This window comes from Erinaceus europaeus, chromosome 3 (genome assembly GCF_950295315.1).
Source record: "Erinaceus europaeus chromosome 3, mEriEur2.1, whole genome shotgun sequence".
In the NCBI taxonomy this organism is placed as follows: domain Eukaryota; kingdom Metazoa; phylum Chordata; class Mammalia; order Eulipotyphla; family Erinaceidae; genus Erinaceus; species Erinaceus europaeus.
The window spans coordinates 77179740-77192232 of NC_080164.1; positions in this window are offsets into that span (position 1 = coordinate 77179740).

Genomic DNA, 12493 nt, shown 5'->3' on the forward strand with positions numbered 1-12493 from the left:
ATTGGGAAGAGGTGCAGGGACAGATCGTGCTGGTATTTGCTGGTTGTAAAAAAAAAAAGTAGATGAGAAACGTGTGTTTCTGAAAGAAAGAGAGAGGGAGGGAGGGGGAAAGAGAGAAAAAAGGAGCAGGAGGATAAGAAGCAGCAGCAGCAGAAGAAGAAGAAGAAGAAGAAGAAGAAGAAGAAGAAGAAGAAGAAGAAGAAGAAAAAGAAGAAGAAGAAGAAGAGATGAGAGAGAGAGACAGAATAACACATTACTCTTCCATTTATGACGCTCTGTCCCTTAGCTCCCACCCCATCCCAGGCCAAGTATTTTGGATTTTGTTTGAGTGTATCTACTCAAAGTTTCTTGAGTAGGAATGTGACATGTATTGGTGAAGAACTGTATTGAGCCACATAAATCCCTGGGGTGAAGGAAGGTAAATTTTTGAGTAGATAGGATAACAATAACAACAGATCTGGAGAAGTTGTGTGCTTGACAAATCCAAGGACAATTTAAGAGAATCAGGAACACTAGTTGAACTGAAGCTGAGTCACAATGTATGTATGACACCACTTTCTGCTCAGGGAAACAACTGAAACTTATTTTTGTTTTTCCAAACAAACTTTGGACAAGTACACACCACTTCATGGGATACTTTTTCTATCAGTCACTGCCATAGTTTCTTACTTTCAGTGTGCCACGTCCAGCTGTGTGCCAGAAGCCTTTGACAGGTGTTTACCTATCTATTAAACTGCTTACGTCTCATTTTACTTACTGACTGATGTGGTGCACTGTATTATTTATGCCTGACAGAGTCCTACTGCCAGGCATTTTTTTTATCCTTTTAAAGGTAAAAACAGGTATAGATATCCTATCCTGTTTTATGAGGCTTTTCTGCTCAACCAAGTGTCAATCTGACAGCCTTCGTACTTCTCCCAGTACCAGAAGCCTGTGTAGTGTTGGGAAGACACCCCACCACCACCCCTGCACCCCACGCCTTAGGGCTGATTAAAATCTCTGCCTGGTGTCATCTGCTTGAAACAGAAGCATAGTGTTCTGCCATCAGGCAAAATGCTTCCAACACTCAACATGAGGCATGGGGTTTTATCCTTTGCGATGAAATTTAAAACTGCATCTGCTGTAAGGTGTTTGGAATTTAGCCTAGCTGTCACATTGGATCTAACTTCAATTGTAGCAAAATTGTGAAGCCAGTAAAGTTAATCTCTGGTGCCCCCAGGTTACCTCTGCTACTCCTTTCTACTATGACTACACATCCCTACAACAACAATATTCTGATGCCATTGCCATGATTCATAGTAACTTATGGCTAACTTCTATTTATGCTGGATGGGATCTGCTCACAATTTCATTTAATCCTCTGACAACTTTATGAAATAAGTACTGTTATCATACTTGATTTACAGAGGGTGGGGAGTGACAAAATTTAAAGAAAGAAATTTGACTGGCCAAAAACTCAGTTGGACAGTGTGCTGCTTTGTCATGTATGTGACCCAGATGGGAAGGAAGCTTCAGTTTTGCAAATTTTTTTTGTCTGTTTTCCTTTTCTTTCTCTCTGTATCAACATGAAAAAGCTAGCCTGGAATGATGAAGCCCTGGAGATGATAAAAAAATCAAATAAATAAATAAATCCAGGCAGCTGAGATGCTTGAGATTCAAATTTAGGTTGGTTTCCCTGAACCTGTATTCTCAGCCACTCTGCCATATTGCATCTCAGACTTTTTCTCTTGTTCATTTATTCACTTAGTCCACTACACTCAGAGTTTTCTGGTAGTCTTTCTGAATTTATGCAAGGACAAGAATGTTCCTGCAGTTTATGATGCTAGATGTCAGAAAAGAATTAATTCTTTTGTCTTCAGGGGGAACCTTTCCCTTGTTATCTCTACACACTGTCATTTTACAAAACCTTCTGGATCCCCAGAAGCAGACTCTGAGGATTCTTGTGGAAGTATATAACGAAGGGTCTTAGCTGGGGTGGGAAATTGGGACAGGGAAGAGTAGGAGGCCAAGAAAGTGTGCTCAGTTTTGGACTCAAAGCCATGGGGAGCTCTGTATCCACAGCAAGTTTTAATTCAGACAATTCTTCATGGGATGCCAAGACCTCCAGTACTCATCAGTTATAGGTTCTTTGAACTATCAGTTTAAGGGTGTCTGATAAAGACAAGTAGTAGAGGTCTTGAGGCCTATAAACTAGGGGCCAGGAGGTGCACCTGGTTAAATGCTCACATTACAGTGTACAATGACCCAGGTACAAGCCCCTGATCCCCACCTGCAGGGGGAAAGCTTCACAAGTAGTGAAGTAAGGAGGTGTCTCTTTGTCTCTCTCCCTCTTTATCTCACCTCTCAATCTCTCTCTGTATTTATTCAATAATAAATAAGTAAAAATATTAGAAAATGAATTCATAAACTAGTCTTTATAGAAAATGGAAAGAGATCAGAGGGGAAGTGGGAAGGGTCTGGCAGCATTATTCTGAAACATTAGGAGAGGGCATGAGTTTCTCTAAAGTGTCAGAGCTGCAATTAAAACCAGGGTTTAATTTTCTTCAAAGACTGAGCCTGTGTCTTTCTAAAGTGACAAATAGTTCTAGGTTGTCTTAGTATTTGTGTTGACAGAGAATTTACTAGGGCATCTTGTTTTTCAACTTCTGCCTGTGAGTGAGATCATCCCATATTCATCCTTCTGTTTCTGATTTATCTCACTTAACATGATTTCTTCAAGCTCCATCAAGATTAAGGGATAAGAGGGGTACAATTTCCACCACAAGAGTTCCACATCCCATCCCCTCTATTGGAAGCCCCTCTATTCTTAATCCCTCTGGAAGTATGGACCAAAGATCTTCTCTGCCAGACATGGGTATTGACAGGTCGATGTATAACCCCATCCTGTTTCTATCTTTCCCTAGTCAGGTAAACAGAATGCTGATCAGCTCTGATTTATCTGGGTGCGGAGAGAGGATTGAATCTAGGATTTTGGAACCTCAGGCATGAGAGTCTTGTTGCATAACCATTATGCTATTTAACCTCCCCCCTCCCCCCCCACACAGAGGATTATGTTTTCTTTAAGTAGAACCCTGACCAATATGCATATAAGAACAGTCAACAATATTTATACAACTTTCCCGTATTTGGGAGCTACTCTTTTCCCTGATACAGCTTTCTGTTCCTTTTCCAGCCATGACATCATTTCTCCAGACAATAACTTGGATCCACCTGCATGTCACATTTCAGGCTCAGGGCAAAACCAAACAAACAAACAAACAAACCGAGTATAGCCACAGGCCCTTTGGAATATAACTAAAATATGCCTACTAGCTATCTACAAAATGGAGGACACCCTAACTCTTTATCTGCACTATTCCAGCCTTTAGGTTCATGATTGGTCAACAATTTGGCTTTATGTTAACTCTCTTTTCAGCCACCAGGTTCCAGATGCTACCATGATGCCAACCAGACTTCCCTGGACAGACAACCCCACCGATGTGTCCTGGAGCCCTGATGTCCCAGAGCCCCACTCCACTAGGGAAAGAGAGAGACAGGCTGGGAGTATGGATTGACCTGTCAACGCCCATGTTCAGTGGAGAAACAATTACAGAATCCAGACCTTCCACCTTCTGCATCCTACAATGATCTTGGGTCCATACTCCCAGAGAGTTAAAGAATAGGAAAACTATCAGGGGAGGGGATGGGATATGGAGATCTGGTGGTGGGAATTGTGTGGAGGTAGACCCCTCTTATCCTATGGTTTTGTCAGTGTTTCCTTTTTATAAGTAAATAAAAAGAAAATACATTTACTTGGATGTGAGGGCAATCTGGTTGTGACATCTGTCACCCCCCATTGATTGCCAAGGTTGATTCAGCTGATATGGCTGGCTAGGTGGGTGTCCCCTTCCCTCCTCACCACTCCATGTGTGCCCCTCTGGAAGCTGCATGATCCTTTGAAGAGGACGGCCTTCCCTGAATAGAGATGGACTAGTCTTGGTCTTTGGTGGAGAGTATACGAGTTGTTGGAGAGTATATGAGTAGCTGCGCTCCCCTGCTAGAACCTCCTCCAAACAAACCTCCAAACTGGGATTTACTAGGTGAGGAGATAGTGTAGCAATTATGTGTAAGGCTCCAAGGTCTCAGGTTCAATGCTAGGACTACTACAAACTAGAACTGAGCAGTTCTCTAGGGATAAAACAACAACAAAAAAACCCAACAACCCACATTTACTGCGGGGGTGGGGGGTGAGAGGGTTGGGGGGTAGTTGTGTGTGTGTTAGATAGCATAATGGTTATGCAAAAAGACTCTCAGGCCTGAGGCTCCAAAGTCTCAGGTTTAAACTGCCTGTACCACCATAAACCAGAGCTAAGCAATGCTCTGGTTAAAAAAAAAATAAAAGGACAATTACTAAAAATATATTTAGCATAGGATTCATAGATTCATACTATGGAACTCCTGGAGCTTACAAAAAGTGAAAACTCTTGTCAACGGGAACCATATTGCATTTATTACACGGTATAACAAATTGTCAAATTTAGCAGCTGAAGACAATACCTGTTGACTAGCTCACCTTTCTGTAGGCCTAGAAGTCTAGGGATGATAGGACTGGTTTCTCAGTTCAGGGTTTCATAAAGTCAAGGTGCTCAAAGGATGTATTCCCAACTAGACCTCCGACTACTCTTCCAATCTAAATTAGGATGTTGACAGAATTTAATTCTTTGCTGGATTTCAGTCAGGGTTGCTTTCAGTTTCAAGAAACTGCACCTGGTTCTTATCACTAGGTTCTCCTCATATTTAAAAGCAACAGTGGGGTTGGGGACTGGTGGATAACTCACCGGTAGAGCATACACATTACAGTCAAACCCTGGTCACCACATGGGAACAGCAAGGGGCAGGGGAGCTTTATAAATAGCAGAACAACACCTCTGTCTCTCTTTCCTTCTCTTTCTGTCTCTCACTTTCTTTTTTTAAAGTAAGATTTTCTTTATTTTATTTTATTATATTTATTTTCCCTTTTGTTGCTGTTTTTATTGTTGTTGTACTTATTGTTATTGATGTTGTCGTTGGATAGGACAGAGAGAAATAGAGAGAGGAGGGGAAGACAGAAAGGGGGAGAGAAAGATAGACACCTGCAGACCTGCTTCACTGCCTATGAAGCGACCCCCCCTACAGGTGGCGAAGCAGGGGTTCGAACAGGGATCCTTACACCGGTCCTTGCTCTTCGCACCACCTGCGCTTAACCCTGCTGTACTACCGCCAGACTCCCTCTCACTTTCCTCTCAGAGGAATGAAAAAAAATATATAAAGGCTACCAGAAGCAGTGGAATTGTGCAGGCAATGAGCCCTGATGTGAAAAAAAAAATAATGATGGGACTGGAAGATTGCTCACCTGGTAGGGCAAGTGCCTTGCCAACAGTAGGACCCAGAGCTTCTGCTTTAATTCACTTTCTTTCCCACACTTTCCTTTAATGATGTTGGCCAGTCCTTTGCTTTTAATATCATAATCCCAAATTTATTCTGTATTCAAAATCTCTCCTCTGAGATCTAAACTCACTTGTCCATCCCAAAGTTTTACATCTAGGATTAATTTTCCGTGTTGGTTTGATTAACCTATGGATGCATGTACAGTATAGATAAATGATAAGACATTATTTCTGGGGGTGTCTATATGTAGGTTTCTGGAAAAGATTAGCATTTGAATTGGTGAACTGAGTAGAGCAGGTGGCCCGGCCCTCTCCAGTGTGTGTGTGCTTGTGTAGGATATCATTCAATCAGCTGAGGGTTTGATAGAACCAAATGGTAAAGAAAAGGAGAAATGCCTCCTTTTCTTTATCTGAACAAATAACACACCTTCTCCTGTCCTTGAGAACCCTGAGTTCTCAGGATTTTCAGACTCAGAAAAGGACTTTTACTAAGTGAAAGATGAGAAGAGCATATCATATTCTAAATTACTAGTAGTGAATATTTTATAGGTAGGTAACTTTAATTTTATTCTGTGCTTCCCATACTCTTCTAAATTTTAGATCAAGCCTTTTATAGATGAATAATAAAGCCATTGAAAGCAATTTAAGTGAACAAACATACACTGCCACACTACAAAGTCTGAATTTTTAGGATGAATTTCTCTCTATCTTGCTAAGAAATACCACAAAGACTCTTTAAGCACCAAAATTATGATAAACATAATGCTGTCAAGTTTTTCAGCCCCATCAGGGTCAATTCTGGATCCTAACAATATACATTCTAACAGTGTGTGTTTTTTAAAAATAAAGTGGTTAAAATTCTCCTCTGAGCAAAAATTTCAGGTCATTGTTCACTTCAATCCAATATTCACACTTATCCACCTTGTTTGTCTCTTAAGAATGATCTTGCTGGTGTTGGGTGGTAGCACACCTGGTTGAACTCACATGTTACAATGTGCAAGGCCCCAGGTTCAAGTCCCCAGTCCCCACCTGCAGTAGGAAAGCTTTTCAAGTGGTTGCAGGTGTCTCTCTGTCTCTTTCCCTCTCTATCACCTTCTTTCCTTTTAGTTTCTGTGCTTTTTATCCAATAAATAAAGATAAAATAAAAATAAAAAAGTGATCTTACTTATTTTGGGGGAAGGAGAAGGTTCTTTGTCTTGCCAAGTACTTCAGATGCCTAACCTACAGTTTTACTGAATTGGGGTTGTCCCTACTGAAAGGTTTATTCCCCCCTCCCCTCACCCCCAGAGCACTGCTCAACTCTGGTTTATGGTGGTGCTAGGGACTGAACCTTGGGCCTCAGAGCTTCAGGCATGAGAGTCTTTTGTGTAACCTATATTTTATCTCTTCTGCCTCAGAAGATTTACTCTTAATGCCCATAAGCACAATGAATTCTGGTGAACTGGTGCCTCATTTGACAGAAACCTTGTGTCTCCATCTATTAAACACCCCCCCCCCACACACACACACACAAATCTTTCTTCCCACTACAGCACCCAGCCTCTACTGAAGAAACTTCTCACTACTCCCCAGCAGGACTTCACTCCCAACCTCCCTTTGAGGTTGTCATCTCTGTAGTAGGTATAAATGAACAGAGCAATCGCTAGAAACCTGACCCAAATAGCAAAACCCTAGATGAGGGCTCTAAAAACAAGGTTAATTCAAAAGTCATTCAAAGTCAGGCAATGGATACTCTTTGTGACATTGAAGCTTACCTTACATAGCAAGGAAGGCACCTGATAACCTGGGCAGAACAGAATGGCTGACTATCTGTGCCAGAGAGTGACCTATGAGATGGTTTTTTTTCTCCCTCAAGATCTGCAGCCTTAACTCAGTATTAGCTCAGTGTTCTGTGGTAAGGAAAACCAAAGCACAAAACCAGAAAAACAAAGAGAACATCTATCTGTATCAATTCCCAGGTGTTTTTTAATTTTAATTTTTTTAAAAAACATTTTAACATTTATTAGTGTTTCTACCTTTCCCTAGTGGTGTAGGGCTCTGGGGAGGTAGGGTTCCAGAACACACTAGTGGGGTCATCTGCCCAGAGAAGTTAGGTTGACGTCATAGAAACATCTGTCACTTGGTGGCTGAAAAGCACTAAGAGGCGAAGCAGGACAAATTGTTTAATAATCGGGAACCTAAAGGTGAGAGCATAGCAGATGAATCTCAGGGTATTTATATTGGAAGAAGCTAGGAAGTCTATTTCAGGTATATTCTAAGAGGTCCATGACATTACTCATTTTTGCCTGAGCCCAACAGCTGACATGCAGCTGAACTCCCAGGTGTTTTAAAAGGCATTATAGAGTGGAGGTAAGGTGCCTATTTTACTATGCATGTAACCAGATTCAAGCACAGTCTTGGAAGTACCATGGCACAGTAGGAAGCTCCAGTGTTTCTCTCACTCTTTTAAAAATTTTTTAAAAATATTTATTTTCCCTTTTGTTGCCCTTTTATTCATTGTTGTTGTAGTTATTATTGTTGTTATTGATGTCATCATTGTTGGATAGGACAGAGAGAAATGGAGAGAGGAGGGGAAGACAGAAATGGGGAGAGAAAGACAGACACCTGCAGACCTGCTTCACCGCCTGTGAAGAGACTCCCCTGCCGGTGGGGAGCCGAGGGCTCGAACTGGGATCCTTCCACCGGTCCTTGAGCTTAGGGCCACCTGTGCTTAACCCGCTGTGCTACCTCCTGACTCCCTTGTTTCTCTCACTCTTTCTGACTCTGAATGAAAGAAATAGCCTCCCGTAGTGAAATTGTTCATGTACAAGTACCCTGTTTTGCAAACACAAATACATACTTTGTAGACTATTGGTCTGGAGAGAAACAAAGACTCTGCAATATTTATGCCAGTAAATGTCCATGAGTTTTACTTTTCTATATCAATTTAGATGGGCTGTAAGTGTGTGGAACATGCAAGAAGCATAGAGTCACTAGTAAAGGTCAACACTGCACTAACTGGAACATTTCTAGGAACAAAAGGATGGAGACATAGTTAGCTAAACTCTCATCATTGACTGATGGTAGGTGCCATTTGATTGCAGCAGTGTGACCATGAGCCATCAAAACAATCTCAAGTACTATAGAAAGCAGTCTGAATAAATTCAGGACCTCTGCTCTATACTTGAGCCAATTCCCATAATTTTGTCCCTTTGTTCATTTCTTTGATTCTTAACCTCACTGGGCTAATAGTTTCTGCAAGATCAATATTACCTATGACCCTGATTTGGTCTCAGCTGCCTTTCTACCTCTCATGTTAAACAGGGACCTTAGTCTATGCTTGCTCTAGGTCATACCTTACCCCCATCTGGGGCTAGACCACACCAGCATCTAAAAAGCTGCGTGACTTCACTGGTTACCTATGAAGAATGGGTAAGTGGAAGGAGAAAGCAGCAAAGTTAAATCTAGTGTACTGGCCCCTTCTGCTCTCCTGAGGAGGTGGGAAGAGATTGAGGGAGGTAAGGAGACACAGGCTAAAACAACCAATGGCCACCCTTGCCAAATCCTAGGCTAAAAAAGAATACAATTGTCTTTTCATTGCAGCCTAAAGTGTAACGTTTGTTTCATTAACACCAGTACATTTTTAAAAGATATTCTTAAACATCACTGCTCTCTTTTACCACAGTCTGCTTATGCAACAAGAATAACTTGCAACCAATGCTTACAATATTCATTTTGCAAGTTATCTTTGCTAAGTGCTCCCAAGTCTTGCTGAACAGAGTGGGCAGAGTCTCAGTTGACTCTGCAGCATTCTAAATCCCAAATAATCACCGTTACTGCATGGGTAATACATGCTCAACCCCATTAACAGTAATAGTGAGAATGGCCATAAGCCATTAATTTTGATGAGATCAGGTTCATATCACCTAAAAGACTCAGTGGAGGCCACAGGAGACACTGAAGTATTCCCACTTTGGTTCCTTTAATGAGTAAAAATCTGAAAGTAGTTATAGTCCACCTGACAGCCAAGCACCACAGGCCCAAGGAAAAACTCACCCTGTCAGCATCTGTAAGAGAAAAGTGTCAACGAATTATTGCATTAGCTCAGTAGGGGTCTAATAGCCAAAAGATGGGGGTAAAAGGCACTAAAACACACCAGGCAGAAATCACCCTGAAGTCCTGAAAAGGCCCTTCTCTTTTAGGGTGAGCAATTTTATTTCTTAAAAATCCAGCAATATGGAACAAATTATCTGCTCAAGAATCTGCAGTCACCCTGGAAATATATATATCAGGATCCCAGGGCTCACGGAACCACCTCGTAGATAGACATTCTCAAAATGAAGAGAGAAAACTTATACATTGTTCTCATAACTCATGGACACATTTCCAATGGGCAATTTTATTTTCAATTCTCATCACTCATTAATATTCAGTGAAGGTCCCATCTTCTTTAGATATGTGTGACATTTGTGAGCATCAAGTCTTTAATTTTGGGTGTCTGCACACACTTCCTTGAGTATGAGAGTCTCTGACCTGCCAAAGATGAGATTCACTGCTTTCTCCCCAAGGGGGAAGGGGAAGGAAGAAAGCAATGATTTTACTTTTTTGACTTGCAAATATCCTGTGAAGGAAAAAGCATAATTGATAGTCCCATATGTACAAAATATTTCCAAAGGGTTTCACTTTAGAGGTACAAGCTATGAATTTTTTTGCTAAGTGCAACAGATCTAGTCACTATACTTATAAAACAAAATGTATTTAGATTCTGAATTTGAAATGCAATCTCTTGGTGCAACAAATTCCAAATCAGTGACAGAAATGTGTAAGAGCAGCAAAAAACCAAAAACAACAACAAAAAACTCCCAATACAATTGCGAATTATTGTCCCATTTTGTATACTAGTTCTTTTCTAATAAGTTCATCTTGGCAAATGAAAATTAATACAGAAGTATACCAATAAACAATATTCTTCATCTTTGTCTCAAATATGAAAGATGCAGTTTTGTTGTTTTTCATTTAATCAATATGGTATGTTGAGTATTAGGCTCTAAAGATACCAAGGTCCTAATACTTGGTACCTGGGAATGTTTACCTTATGCAGTCAAAGCAACTTTGCATGTATGATCATGTTAACAATCCTGAAATGTGGAGATTATCCTGGATCAAGTAGATGGGTCCCGACTATAATCAGAAATGTCCTTATAAGAAAGAGGTAGAAGGAAATGTATACAGGGACAGAAAAGGAGAAAGCCATATAACAAAAAAAGTTGAGAAAAATCTGAAGATGCTTACATTGCTACCTTTAAAGATACAAAAGAAGGTTGGGGAGGTATGGTTATGCAAAAAGATTTTCCTGCCTGGGTCTCTAAGGACCCAAGTTCCATCCCTAGCACCACCAAGCAGAAGTGAGCAGAAGAGTGCTCTGGTAAAAAGGACGATGATGGGAGTTGGGTGGTAGAGCAGTGGGTTAAGCACATGTGGAGCGAAGTGCAAGAACCTGCGTAAGGACCTCGGTTCCAGCCCCAGGGGAGTCGCTTAACAGGTAGTGAAGCAGGTCTGCAGCTGTCTTTCTTTCCCCCTCTCTGTCTTCCCCTCTTCTCTCCATTTCTCTCTGTCCTATCTAACAACAACAACAATAACTACCACAACAATGGAAAACAACAAGGGCAACAAAAGGGAAAATAAAAAATTAATTAAAAAATGATGACAATGATGACAGTGACAATGCAGAAGTGGTAATGAGTGAAGGAAGATAAGGTTTGCAGTTCTGGAAACCAAGAAAAGCAAAAAGATCCTTCTGATTTGCATGTTAATTTTCTATGACTTCAAGAATTATAAGGGAATAATTATTATTCTAATTCATCAAGTTTGAGGTCATTCTTTGTAACAGTCATAGGAAAATATTACAACTAGCTATGAAACGTTCTGTTTATATAATGTTAGTGGGGTGTATGATCCATTTTTATGTGTATTTTCAGAGGTGGTATTTTGTAGATACACCTGATATTGGTTTATCTGAATGACAAATGTGGTAGTGCTCAAACTTCTAAAAAATGAGTATGTAAATATATGAATATTCAAATGACTGAGTGCTCTGATTTTACAGTTTTTGCCCTAAAATTGTCATTGACCTAATAGAAAACTTCATCAGGGTATCTCTCTTTTTAAAAATTATTTTATATTTGTAAAAAGAAAGGAATATTCTAGAACAGTTTGGAGTTTATTGCCTCACATACCAACCTCATGTGGAGAAAATAATACCCAAGTGACTATAAATGACCATCTGGATAAAGAATGAGAATCTGACAAGCAAAAAATAAAATGTATCATGTCTCTTTCAGCCTCATGCATCAGAAACCAGTTGTGTCTAGCTCAAAAACCAAATTAGCCAAAAAATGAAAATTGAAGGAGGGCGAGGAAGGAAAATTATTGCACAAAATCTCTGAGAAAAGAGAAAAAGCAGTCACTGTGACTTCAAGAGTTAGAAAAGACAATGAAATCTTATTTAAAAGTTTTCTGGAAAGTTGAGTAGTGCAGTGGGTTAAGTGCACTTGATGGTAAGCGCAAGGACAGGCTAAGGATCCCAGTTAGACCCCTGGCTCCCCACCTGCAGGGGGAGTCGCTTCCCAGGCAGTGAAGCAGGTCTGCAGGTGTCTATTTTTCTCTCTCCCTCTTTGTCTACCCCTCCACTCTCCATTTCCCTCTGTCCTAGCAACGATGACACCAATAACAAAAACAATAATAACTACAACAACAATAAAAAACAAGGGCAACAAAAGGGAAAATAAATATATAAATACAATTTAAAAAGTAGTTCTCTGGGTGGAGGGTAGATAGCATAATGATTATGCAAGCAGAATGTCAAGCCTGGGACTCCAAAGTCCCAGGTTAAATCCCCTGCACCACCATGAACCAGAGCTGAGCAACGCTCTGGTAGGCTTTTGGTGGTGGGAATGGTGTTTATGTACACTCCTATTAATTTGTAGTCATATAAATCACTACTTAATTAATATAAGAGGGTAAAAATGTCTGAATGTCTCAAACTTTTTAATGCACAGACCATGGGCTGAGTGTTTGATAAGTTTACTCTCTTAAAAGCTTAGGCCAGG